The following is a 10,375-nucleotide window of genomic DNA, read 5'->3' as shown; positions in this document are numbered from 1 at the left end:
TTCCTTAGGGTTTTCTGTGTATATAATCATGTCATCTGCAAATAGTGATAACTTTACTTCTTCCTTGCCAATCCGGATACCTTTTATTTCTTTGTCTAGCCTAATTGCCCTGGCTAAGACTTCCAACACGATGTTGAATACGAGTGGTGATAAAGGGCATCCTTGTCTGGTTCCCGTTCTCAAGGGAAATGCTTTCAGGTTCTCTCCATTTAGAGTGATATTCGCTGTTGGCTTTGCATAGATGCCCTTTATTATGTTGAGGAATTTTCCTTCAATTCCTATTTTGGTAAGAGTTTTTATCATGAATGGGTGTTGGACTTTGTCAAATGCCTTTTCTGCATCAATTGATAAGATCATGTGGTTTTTGTCTTTTGTTTTATTTATGTGATGGATTACATTAATGGTTTTTCTGATACTAAACCAGCCTTGCATACCTGGTATAAATCCCACTTAATCAGGGTGAATTATTTTTTTGATGTGTTGTTGGATTCTATTGGCTAGAATTTTGTTGAGGATTTTTGCATCAATGTTCATGAGGGATATAGGTCTATAATTTTCTTTTTTTGTAATGTCTTTACCTGGTTTTGGTATCAGGGAGATGGTGGCTTCATAGAATGAGTTGGGTAGTATTCCATCATTTTCTATGCTTTGGAATACCTTTAGTAGTAGTGGTGTTAACTCTTCTCTGAAAGTTTGGTAGAACTCTGCAGTGAAGCCGTCCGGGCCAGGGCTTTTTTTTGTTGGGAGTTTTTTGATTACCATTTCAATCTCTTTTTTTGTTATGGGTCTATTTAGTTGTTCTACTTCTGAATGTGTTAGTTTAGGTAGGTAGTGTTTTTCCAGGAATTCATCCATTTCTTCTAGGTTTTCAAATTTGTTAGAGTACAATTTTTCGTAGTAATCTGAAATGATTCTTTTAATTTCATTTGGTTCTGTTGTGATGTGGTCCTTCTCGTTTCTTATTCGGGTTATTTGTTTCCTTTCCTGTATTTCTTTAGTTAGTCTAGCCAATGGTTTATCAATTTTGTTAATTTTTTCAAAGAACCAGCTTTTGGCTTTGTTAATTCTTTCAATTGTTTTTCTGTTCTCTAATTCATTTAGTTCAGCTCTAATTTTTATTATTTGTTTTCTTCTGGTGCCTGATGGATTCTTTTGTTGCTCACTTTCTATTTGTTCAAGTTGTAGGGACAGTTCTCTGATTTTGGCTCTTTCTTCTTTTTGTATGTGTGCATTTATTGATATAAATTGGCCTCTGAGCACTGCTTTTGCTGTGTCCCAGAGGTTTTGATAGGAAGTATTTTCATTCTCGTTGCTTTCTACGAATTTCCTTATTCCCTCCTTGATGTCTTCTATAACCCAGTCTTTTTTCAGGAGGGTATTGTTCATTTTCCAAGTATTTGAGTTCTTTTCCCTAGTTTTTCTGTTATTGATCTCTAGTTTTATTGCCTTGTGGTCTGAGAAGATGCTTTGTAATATTTCGATGTTTTGGACTCTGCAAAGGTTTGTTTTATGACCTACTATGTGGTCTATTCTAGAGAATGTTCCATGTGCGCTAGAAAAAAAAGTATACTTTGCAGCAGTTGGGTGGAGAGTTCTGTATAAGTCAATGAGGTCAAGTTGGTTGATTGTTGTAATTAGATCTTCCGTGTCTCTGTTGAGCTTCTTACTGGATGTCCTGTCCTTCTCCAAAAGTGGTGTGTTGAAGTTTCCTACTATAATTGTGGAGGTATCTATCTCGCTTTTCAATTCTGTTAAAATTTGATTTATGTATCTTGCAGCCCTGTCATTGGGTGCATAAATATTTAATGTGGTTATGTCTTCCTGATCAATTGTCCCTTTTATCATTATATAGTGTCCTTCTTTATCCTTTGTGGTGGATTTAAGTCTAAAGTCTATTTTGTCAGAAATTAATATTGCTGTTCCTCTTCTTTTTTGCTTATTGTTTGCTTGATATACTTTTTTCCATCCTTTGAGTTTTAGTTTGTTTGTGTCTCTAAGTCTAAGGTGTGTCTCTTGTAGGCAGCATATAGATGGATCGTGTTTCTTTATCCAGTCTGTGACTCTCTGTCTCTTTATTGGTGCATTTAGTCCATTTACATTCAGGGTAATTACAGATAAATAAGTTTTTAGTGCTGTCATTTTGATGCCTTTTTATGTGTGTTGTTGACAATTTCATTTTTCCACATACTTTTTTGTGCTGAGGCGTTTTTCTTAGTAAATGTGAGATCCTCATTTTCATAGTGCTTGACTTTATGTTAGTTGAGTCGTTACGTTTTTCTTGGTTTTTATCTTGAGTTATAGAGTTGTTATACCTTTTTGTGGTTACCTTTTTATTTACCCCTATTTTTCTAAGTAAAAACCTAACTTGTATTGTTCTATATCGCCTTGTATCACTCTCCATATGGCAGTTCAATGCCTCCTGTATTTAGTCCCTCTTTTTGATTATTGTGATCTTTTACCTATTGACTTCCATGATTCCCCGTTATGTGTATTTTTTTTTTTTAATTAATCTTAATTTGTTTGTTTTTGTGATTTCCCTGTTTGAGTTGATATCAGGACGTTCTGTTTTGTGACCTTGTGTTGTGCTGATATCTGATATTATTGGTTCTCTGACCAAACAATATCCTTTAGTATTTCTTGTAGCTTTGGTTTGGTTTTTGCAAATTCTCTAAACTTGTGTTTGTCTGTAAATATCTTAATTTCGCCTTCATATTTCAGAGAGAGTTTTGCTGGATATATGATCCTTGGCTGGCAGTTTTTCTCCTTCAGTGTTCTGTATATGTCGTCCCATTCCCTTCTTGCCTGCATGGTTTCTGCTGAGTAGTCAGAACATATTCTTATTGATTCTCCCTTGAAGGAAACCTTTGTTTTCTCCCTGGCTGCTTTTAAAATTTTCTGTTTATCTTTGGTTTTGGTGAGTTTGATGATAATATGTCTTGGTGTTTTTCTTTTTGTATCAATCTTAAATGGGGTTCGATGAGCATCGTGGATAGATATCCTTTCGTCTTTCATGATGTCAGGGAAGTTTTCTGTCAGGAGTTCTTCAACTATTTTCTCTGTGTTTTCTGTCCCCCCTCCCTGTTCTGGGACTGCAATCACCCGCAGGTTATCCTTCTTGATAGAGTCCCACATAATTCTTAGGGTTTCTTCATTTTTTTTAATTCTTTTCTCTGATTTTTTTTCAGCTATGTTGGTGTTGATTCCCTGGTCCTTCAGATGTCCCAGTCTGCATTCTAATTGCTCGAGTCTGCTCCTCTGACTTCCTATTGCGTTGTCTAATTCTGTTATTTTATTGTTAATCTTTTGGATTTCTACATGTTGTCTCTCTATGGATTCTTGCAACTTATTAATTTTTCCACTATGTTCTTGAATAATCTTTTTGAGTTCTTCAACAGTTTTATCAGTGTGTTCCTTGGCTTTTTCTGCAGTTATCCTAATTTATTTTGTGATATCATTAAGCATTCTGTAAATTAGTTTTTTATATTCTGTATCTGATAATTCCAAGATTGTATCTTCATTTGGGAAAGATTTTGATTCTTTTGTTTGGGGGGTTGGAGAAGCTGTCATGGTCTGCTTCTTTAAGTGGTTTGATATGGATTGTTGTCTCCGAGTCATCACTGGGAAACTAGTTTTTCCTGAAAATCCGCTAAAAAAAAAGCGCAGTCAGATCCCTATCAGAGTTCTCCCTCTGGCTCAGGCTATTCAGATGTTAATGAAGCCGCCTGGGGAGGGTGGGGGAGGGAACAGAGAGATAGGAGAGTAGCACCTCAGAATATAGCCACAGTTGCTTGTCTTGCTTGGAATGACTATTATATCTGAGATTCCCGCGGGCGCGTCGCCTATGTGTGCTGGCTGTGTGGAGATTGCCCCCGGGGGGTCTGGCCCGCTGGAGTCACGGTCAGATCCTCCACTTCCAGCCCCATGCCCAGCGTCAAGGCTCCCCTACTGGGATGATGCACTCTCGACTCCAAAATCAGTCGCTGCCTCCTGGGGACTTCTCGTCCTTCCAGCCGCGTGGCCATGCCGCCTCCGAGAACCAGTTGGGCCTCCTCCCGGGGTTAGTTCAGATGGGTGGAGCAGCTCCCCGTGCTTGTGCCGTGACCGAGTGTCCCGGCTGGGACGCTGTTCTCCCCGCTCCAATACCAGTCGCTGCCTCCCGGGGACTTCTCCTACCGGCTGCATCCCACGCCGTCCGCGCGACCCAGCTGGTCCCCTTCCCGGGGTTAGTTCAGGGGGGTGGAGCAACTCTCCGTGTTTATGCCGTACCTGCGTCCAGTCCAAATCCCTGCGGGACGGTTCCCCGGCTCGGACGCTGCTCTTTCTGCTCCAAGACCAGTCACTGCCTCCCGGGGACTTCTTCTACCGGCTGCGTCCCACACCTCCCGCGGAACCGGCCGGTCTCCCTCCCGGGGTTAGTTCAGGGGGGTGGAGCAGCTTTCTGTGCTTGTGCCGTACCTGACTGGTACGCTGGCTTCAGGCTCTGGAAACAATCGCTGCTTCCCCGGATTAGTTCGTTCTCCGTCTCTAAATCTGTATTTGTTGTTCAGGGTTCGTAGATTGTTATGTATGTGATCTATTCACTTGTTTTTCCGTGTCTTTGTTGTAAGAGGGATCCGAGGTAGCGTCTGCCTAGTCCGCCATCTTGGCTCCGCCCCTCTGTGCATTCATTTTTATTCAACTCTGAGTATTTTCTGGTTTGTCTTTTGATTTCTCCCTTCATCCATTGGTTATTTGATACTGTTTTTTTAATTGCCACATATTTGTGTAGTTTTCAGTTTTCCTTCTGTTATTAATTTCTAGTTTTATTCCATTATGGTTGGAGAAGATATTTTGTATGAATCTTTTAAAATTTATTGTCTTCTTGTTTTTTGGTGACCTAGCCAGTGGTCTGCCCTGAAGAATGATTCATATGCCCTGGAGAAGAATTTGTGCTGCTGTGGGAGAGTGCATTCCATATGCATCTGTTAGGTCTACTTGTTTTATTGTTTTTCAGATCTTTTAATTGCTTATTCATCTTTCTAGATATTCTGTCTGTTATCGAAAGTGGTGTATTGAAGTCTCCAACTATTATTGTAGAACCGCCTGTTTCTCCTTTGAATTCTGTCAGCGCTTGCTTCATATATTTTGGGGTTCTTAGGTTGGGTGCAAGGAGCTGGGTGGTACACTGGTTAAGTGCTCAGGTGCTAACCAGGTCAGTGTTTTGAACCCACCAGCCGTTCTGTGGGACAAAGATGTGGCAGTCTGTTTCTGTAAAGATACATGGCCTTGGAAACCCTTTGGGGCAGTTCTACTTTGTCCTACAGGGTCTCTTTGAGTCAGAACTGACTCAATGGTAGTGGGTAGGTGCGTGTATATAATTGTTATATTTTCTTGATTAATTGACCATTTTATCATTATATAATGTCCATTTTGTCTCTTATAACAGATTTTGAGTTAAAGTCTGTTTTTTTTTTTTTTGATACCAGTGTAGCCACGCCGGCTCCCTTTTGGTTACTATTTGCATGGAATATTTTTTCCCATTCTTTCACTTTGAACGTATTTGTGTCTTTGGGCCTAAGCTGTATCTCTGACAGACAGCTTCCAGCTGCATTTTTTTTTTTTTTGTAATCTATTTTGCCACTCTCTGGCTTTCGATTGGAGAGTTTAAATTGTTTATATTTAAGGTAATTGCTGATAAGGAATGACTTACTTCTGCCATTTTGCTATTTGTGTGGCTTATACCTTCTTTGACTTTGATTTCCTCCAAAACTGCCATCATTTGTGTTTGAGATTTTTTGTCTCTTGGGCTTTTATTTTCCTTATGTCTTTGGTGTTTTTCATTCTCCTTTGCTTCAGGTGGGTTGAGACCAATTGATGCATCTTGGATGGCCACTTGCTAGCTTTTAAGACTGCAGACACCATTCACCAAAGTGGGATGCAGAATGTTTTCTTAATATACTTTGTTATGCCAGTTGATGTAGATGTCTCCTGAAATCATGTGTTTGAGATTTTTTAGTGGACCGTTTTGATTCCCTTTTCCTTTTCTTTTGTGTATATGTTTTGGGTATTTTCTTTGTGGCTACCATGGAGGGTTACATTTAAAACCTTACTACAACCAGAATGCTCCTTAGAAGCCAAGATGGCAAGACTGTGGCTCACTTTGGACATTTCATCAGGAAAGAGCAATCACTAGAAAAGGACACCCTGTTTGGTAAAATAGATCAGTAAAAATGGGGGAAACCTCAGTGAGGTGGATTGATACGATAGCCACAACAGTGTACTCAAACATACCAGCAATCACAAAGATGGCATAGGACTGGACATTTTATCCTGCTATACATTTTTTTTAATACATAAAGTTACCATGAGTCGGAGCTGACTCAGTGGTATCTAACAACGACGAGAGCAAGAACGACAGAGTTTAAAAAATTGGTATCAACTTCAGTAACATACAGCAACTCTATTCATATACCTCTCCTCCATCCTACTTTATGTAGTTATCATAAATTACATCTTTACATATTATGTGCCAAATAGCATAGTTTTGTACTTGATATATTTCTGTTTTGGAAATATACAGGATATAAAGTTGCAAAGCCCAATACTATAAAACTGGCCCTCGTACTTGCCCATGAGATTACCTTTATTTGAGATCTTTTTTCCCCCATCTTTAAGTTATTGTCTAGTGTACTATCAATTCCAGCTGAAAAACTCCCTTTAGCATTTCTTATCGTGCATGTCTAGTCATCAACTCCCCCATCTTTTGTTTATCTGGGAATGTCTTAATTTCACCATCATTCTTGAAAGATAGTTTTGCAGAATATAGAATTCTTGGTTGATCGTTCTTTTCTTTCAGCATTTTAAATATGTCATCTACTGCCTCATGGCCTCCGAGGTAGGTTTCTAAGAAATCAACCCTTAATCTTTTTTTTTTTCCAATTGTCCTTTAGATGAAAGTTTACAGAACTAGTTTCTCATCAAACAGTTAGTACACACACTGTTCTGTGACATTGCTTAACAACCCCATGACATGTCAACACTCTCCCTTCTCAACCCTGGGTTCCCTATTACCAGCTTTCTTGTTCCCTCCTGCCTTCCAGTCCCTGCCCCAGGGCTGGTATGCCTCTTTAGTCTTGTTTTGTTCCATGGGCCTGTTTAATCTTTGGCTGAAGGGTGAACCCCAGGAGTGACCTCATTACTGAGCTGAAAGGGTATCTGGGGGCCATACTCTGAGGGTTTCTCCAGTTTCTGTCAGGCTCATCATTTAATCTTAAAAAGTCTCTTGCATGTGATGTTTTCCGTCTCTCTTGCTGCTTTCAGGATTCTCTTTCGTTTGAGAGTTTGATGATAATGTGTCTTGGTGTGGATCTCTTTGGGTTTATCCTACTTGGAGTTTATGGAGCATCTCATATGTATAGATTCCTGTTCTTCATCAAATTTGGGGAGTTTTCTGCCATTATTTCTTCAAATATTCTTTCTGTCCTTTCCTTTCTTCTCCTGGGAATTCCATGATGTATATGTGAATTAGCTTGGTGGTATATCAGAATTCTATTAGGCTTTGCTTAGTGTTCTTGAACCTTTTCTCCTTTGGCTTTTCAGACTCAATAATTTCAATTGTCTTATCCTCTAATTTGCTGATACTTCTGCCAGTTCATATCAGCTGCTGAGTTCCTCTATTGAATTTTCTTTCCATTTCAGTTATTGTATTTTTCACCTCCAGTATTTGTTTGGCCTCTTTAAAAAAAAAAAAAATGTTGAGAATATACACAGCACAACATAACACCAATTCAACATTTTTGCATGCACAATTTAGTGACACTGATTAGAGTCTTCAAGTTGTGCAGACATTCTCATTCTGCTTTTCTGAATTGTTTCTTCCACATTAACGTAAACTCACTGTCTGCTAAGGTTCCTATCTAATCTTTCAAGTTGCTGTTGCCAATTTGATTCCATATGGATCTTAAAAGAGCATAATCCTCAAGGCAGGCATTTTTTTACTAGTTAAGGTATTGTTTAATTTAAAGTGTTTGGTCCTGTTTTAATAGTGTCTATCTGTATTCTCATTTTGTTCAGGAATTGTTTTTCTGATTTCCTTTAGTTACTTGCTTTCTCTCCCCTGGTCTTGTTTTTTTGAAAAGGCCATCATTTCAAGTTTCTTAGTATGCCTAATGATTTTTTGTTGAAGCTGAAACATTAGACTGTTACTATGTGTCAGTTTTCTCCATTCGCCTGTATACATGGTGCTTTCAAAAGTGCTGATTTTTAATCCCACTCCTTGGAATATATCCTAGAGAAGTAAGAGCCTTTACATGAACAGATATATGCACACCCATGTTTATTGCAGCACTGTTTACAATAGCAAAAAGATGTAAGCAACCAAGGTGCCCATCAGCGGATGAATGGATAAATAAATTATGGTATATTTAAAGAATGGAATACTATGCATCAATAAAGAACAGGGAGGAATCTGTGAAACATTTCATAACGTGGAGGAACTGGGAAGGCATTATGCTGAGTGAAATTAGTTGCAAAAGGACAGATATTGTATAAGACTGCTAATATAAGAACTTGAGAAATAGTTTAAACAGAAAAAAACACTTTTGTGGTTACGAGATGGGGAGGGAGGGAGTTTGGGAGAGTGGTATTCACTAATTAGATAGTAGATAAGAACTACTTTAGGTGAAGGGAAAGACAACACACAAGACAGGGGAGGTCAGCACAACCAGACCAAACCAAAAGCAAAGCAGTTTCCTGAATAAACTGAATGCTTCGAAGGCCAGGGTAGCAGGAGCAGGGGTTTGGGGACCATTGTTTCAGGGCACGTCTAAGTCAGTTGGCATAATCTATTAACAAAACATTCTGCATTCCACCTTGAAGAGTGGCGTCTGGGGTCTTAAATGCTAGCAAGCAGCCATCTAAGATGCATCAGTTGGTCTCAGCCCACCTGGATCAAAGGAGAATGAAGAACACCAGGGACACAAGGCGATTATGAGCCCAAGAGACAGAAAGGGCCACACGGACCAGCGACTACGTCATCCTGAGACCAGAAGAACTAGATGGTGCCCAGCTACAACCTATGACTGCCCTGACAGAGAACCCCTGAGGGAGCAGGAGAGCAGTGGGATGCAGACCCCAAATTCTCATAATAAGACCAGACTTAATGGTCTGACTGAGACTAGAAGGACCCCAGTGGTCAAGGCCCCCAGACCTTCCATTGGCCCAGGACAGGAACCATTCCTGAAGCCAACTCTTCAGACATAGATTGGACTGGACAATGGGTTGGAGAGGGATGCTGGTGAGGAGTGAGCTTCGTGGATCAGGTGGACACTTGAGACTGTGTTGGTATCTCCTGCCTGGGGGGGAGATGAGAGGGGGTTAGAAGCTGGCGAAATGGATACAAAAAGAGTGGAGAGAGGGAGCAGACTCTATCATTAGGGGGAGAGTAATTGGGAGTATGTAGCAAGGTGTATATAAGTTTGTGTGTGAGAGACTGACTTGTAAACTTTCACTTAAAGCACAATAAAAATTATTTAAAAAAAGTGGGGCAATTCAGGATGAAGTTGAAAATTACATTCAGTGAGATGAGCTATCAAGGCACACACACACACACACACACACACACACACAACAGAGGAAACGAATACTGCGAAGTGAAAGAAGCCAGTCTGAAAAGGCTACATATCGTATGATTCCAACCATACATGACGTTCTTGAAAAGGCAAAAACTACAGAGGCAGCAAAAAGATCAATGTTTGCCAGGGGTTTAGGAGAAGGGGAGGAGGGACGAATAGGTGGAGGCCAGGGCATTTTAAGGACAGTGAAACTATTCTGCATGATACTGTAATGGTGGACACATGATATTATGCATTTGTCAAAATTCCTAAGACTGGACAACACAAAGAGTGAACTCCAACTATGGACTTCAATCATGATAAAAAATAAAAAACTGCTGCTGTTGATTCCAACTCATAGCGACCCCATAGGGTTTCCAAAGGTGTAAATCTCTACGGAAGCAGACTGCCACATTTTTCCCCGTTGGAGCCGCTGGTAGTTTTGAATGGCCGACATTTTGGTTAGCAGTCAAGCACCTTAACCACTGAGCCACCTGGACTCCTTTTAATCGTCATAAGAAATCAGTATCGATTCATCAGTTGTAATAAACATATGTCGCTAATGCAAGATGTTAATAGGAGAAATAGAGTAAGGGAAGAGAAGGGACATATGAGAACTCCCTGTGCTTTCTGAGCAATTTTTGTCTCAACCTAAAACTGCTGTATGAAATAAAGTCTATTAACAAAATATTAACCAAAAAAAAAAAAGTGCTGATTTTTGCAAGCCATCAGTTTCTGTTCACCACTGCCTCCCCAACCCTGTAAGAGCTCCAATTCAGACCAAG

Source organism: Elephas maximus, chromosome 21 (assembly GCF_024166365.1).
Source record: "Elephas maximus indicus isolate mEleMax1 chromosome 21, mEleMax1 primary haplotype, whole genome shotgun sequence".
Taxonomy (NCBI): Eukaryota; Metazoa; Chordata; class Mammalia; order Proboscidea; family Elephantidae; genus Elephas; species Elephas maximus.
This window is presented reverse-complemented; position numbering follows the sequence as displayed.